Genomic DNA, 3,878 nt, shown 5'->3' with positions numbered 1-3,878 from the left:
TCATTCCTTCCAAGTTGTATGCTCATTTTAAATTTAATATTAATTAACTATTTAATATCTTTTCTATTCTACTTGTAATTTATTCTGTGTGGCAAAATAATAAAAATACAAAAAAATACGAAAAAAAAACTATTTCCAAAATTTGCATTCTGATCATGAACCACTTTCTTCTGACCAACAAAAAGTTGTTAGCCAATTACGAAAACGAGGAGACACCCTAATGCAATCACGACCACTAGACTACCCATTACCGAGGCTGAAATACTCTAAGTGGTAAAAAAAAAAGAAGAAAGAACAACAAAAGTGCATATTTGGACAGTCATGCACGATAACAAACGAAATGATTAAAGCTAGCTTACCTATGATACTTCCTGTCTACCATAAACTTTTTAATACTATTCTCAGCTTAGGGACTGTACCAAATATTTGTTGCAGCGGTATTATACTGACCTGGTGCAAGAAACGACCCGTCGAATTACCGAGGAATTTGTGTTTCAAGTTGTTTCAATTTTAAACCAAAGACTACTTGGACATGCCGTTTCGCTTAACGTACTTCATAAATCTCAAATCGGTTTAATTTCTTACCAAAAAATTGAACATCAGATCATGTTCTCACCTTACGGACTCTTATAGATAAGTGCGTTCATGGTCATCGTGAAAAAATACACGATTGCTTTGTTAATTTCAAAACGCCCTTTGACTCAGTCTGGCATGGTAGACTCTCGCATAAATTACTGCAAATCGGTGTATCGCTCCTTGTAAGGGAATCCGAATTCTGGAGTCCGTGAAATTTTTCCTTGTGGAATCTGAAATCCTAGGCTTTGGAATCCAGAATACAGCTCAAGGAATCCGGAATCCCATTAAGGAATGGAATCTAGAATTAAAGTTCCAGTGAAAAATACTGGAATCCAGAACCAGGAATCCAGAATCCATGGAATGGGATTCAGAATCCAAGACTGTCTTAGGGTGTGTTCCTTGGATATGATCCGGGTCAGGATCAGTGATCCGAGATCATTTGGATCATGGTAGATCAAATGAACCGATTAATCCTTGTCCACAGTGGATTCATCAGTTCATTTTAGAAAACGATTCGAAGCAATCGGATGAAATTCGGGCTACCAAAAACATCCGATTGTTTAAAATGCAAAGTTCTACCATCCTGCAAAGTTTGAGCTCAAACCGATAAAAACTGTAAAAGTTATTGACCTAGACTACAGTTCCAGATGTTATGCTGACCCGGCGTGTTTAATGCAATTGAAGATGATGAAATTCACTTTCTCTGCTATTGCCCAAAATATTCAAAACTTAGAAACGAATTTTTCGTTCAAATAAAAAGGCATCTCCATAATTTTCCAAAGATATGTATCTTAATATACGATTGACGACTTATATCTCATTACTGAATAATTTGCGTGACAGTGTACACTGTCATGTAAGAAAAATGCCACTTTATTATCTATTATTAATATCATAATTATTATTTTTATTTTCGTTCTTATTTTACGTAACTTTGCAATACTGTAAATAATTATAGTCATGCAAATAAAGGTTATTGTTGTTGTTTCTTAACAAAATCTATAAGAGCAATATGGAGATATTTTGAGATGAAATTAATAAAAATTGGCGGGTAATTTTTATGTTCGGCCGTTATCAACACCCCTTCTTTCCATGGAAAATCTACGTGTATTCAAAATAGAAGGCTTTATTTGAAAATGCTTGTACAAAAGTATAGAAAAAAGCGTTTGACGCTTGAAACAGCTTTATATGTTCAAATGACCACATCGTCAGTCAGCAAAAGAGTCTCTCATGACTGCAGCATGACTTGTCACTTCTTAGTTCACCAACCAAATATTCATATTTTCAAAGTGACAGGTTGCGTTTTTAGAAGCTTTGGCCTACTGGCTGGCTCGAGCTGGATGTATTCATAAGACCGGCTGGCCCGTAAGAAAATTCCCGATGCGAATCAGCTGGCCCAGTTACCCATACTCATTAACTACGGTCAGTTAATGCGTCAATTGACGGCTAAAAGCGAAATAATTTTTTTTCGTTGAGCGCAAGATGGTGCCCGAAGCAAATTCTTTTAATTATTACAACAACGCCAGAAAATGCATTTTTATTGGAAGACACATAGTATATAAGAATGTGAAATATAGTTTCATTGAAAATTCATCGAAAAAAAAAAAAAGCCCAACATACAATCATTTAAATATCTAATTCACAAGTTACGAAGAAAGGTCGAGCATCGCTACTTCTTGATCCTAAAGCTACTCGCCGAAATGTTCATCCGATAAAAAGGATATTATAACACAAGCAACTAGCTGAAAATGCAGGCTGTACAACCATTTTACTTAATCTAGATATCATTTTGGTTTTCGCTCGAAAAAACCAGCTGGCGGCTTCAAACATTTTAGTTCATGTACAAGCTTTGCAGGAGTTTTCTCGCAATCCGAAGGAAGACTCCGTAAAGTACAAATTCACAGACAACTACAGCTAAAAATTCTTGTCGTTTTACATGATTCCGCGATTTTTCAGCTACATATGAAGTCAGGAGTCAGCGTGTCCTTTCTGGTAATTAATTAGCACTTCCTCATCGGTGAGGAAGGTTTAACCAGTTTTTTTTTTTCTCTTTTACGGACTCCACCTGTATGCTAAAAGTTTAAAGAAACTGTGAACGGAAGTGGATGTATGAAAAAAAAATCCTTAAAATATTTTCTGGAAATACGGTATGTGCTCCTTGGTCCGCGTCTAAAAGTCATTAACTCGAATATCTTACCCGAATCTTCACGTAACGAGCTGAAACACTCCCTGAAGATAGCTTTTATGTTCCTCTCGATAATCCTGAAGTTTCAAGTTCCACACATAAATATTTTGCTTGGAATTCGAAGAAAGGTGACCGTTTTCGATAGTCCTTGGTCCGCGAATGTGGTCCTTTGTCCGCGTCTCAGGTAAGCAGCACGAAAAAAACGTAAAAATAATATAGTTTCCACTCGAAAACGTGATTTTCACAATATTTCATGTTTTTTTTTGTTGATACAATTAAGCAAAAGTTTTTTTTCGGAAGATGTTGTGAGTATAAAATAATCTGCTTTTCTTTCAAAGACTTCAAACAACAGTCTCCTCGAGTCTCCCACACGAGCGTCGACGAGCGGTTTTCAGAGCGGTCGAAAATAATTCCCAAAAACTCTGTATGTATTCGAGGTATTAAAAAAGAGAACTTGAAGACCTGTATAGGGACGATTTTCAAAACATTCTTCGAAAACAAAGGCCGTCGCTTTTTATTTTGGGAAGTTTTATTCAACCAATGTCATACGTGGCGGACCAAGGACCGCTAAGCGAAATTTGGTGACATTTTTCAAGAGTCGATAAAACAAAAAATTCAGAGTCTACAGCAATACGCCTCCAACAGCAGAAATAAGTTGATCTAAAAACCTGTTCTGCAAAGAGGCACGTGTTCCCGTTGCGTGTTATTTATTCGCAGGCTAAGTAAACATGACCATGTAATTTACGGTGTCGCAAAAATCCAAACTTCAAGAAAGACAAATTAACCTACCAGTCAACAAACTTTAATTTCGCGTCTTCACCCACAGCAAGAAAGCCTAAAACTTCGTCATATGAAAGAATGCTAATCAGTAAATCACGATATCTTTCATTATTCAACGTATTTTTTTTCGACGAAACATTTTATCATTTTCGGAAAAGTCGCGGACCAAGGACCACATACAGTAATATGCAGCCGGTCTTTCAGATATTAAACTGGACACAGGCAATGAACCGGCGTCTATGAAGCTTGTCTTAATGGCCGTTTTCACGCTAGAGACGGATAATTTGTTTTCGCTGCTGTAGCCGCTTAGCAGTTACACGATTTTATATTATGTTTG

This window comes from Porites lutea, chromosome 5, assembly GCF_958299795.1.
Source record: "Porites lutea chromosome 5, jaPorLute2.1, whole genome shotgun sequence".
Lineage (NCBI taxonomy): Eukaryota > Metazoa > Cnidaria > Anthozoa > Scleractinia > Poritidae > Porites > Porites lutea.
This window is presented reverse-complemented; position numbering follows the sequence as displayed.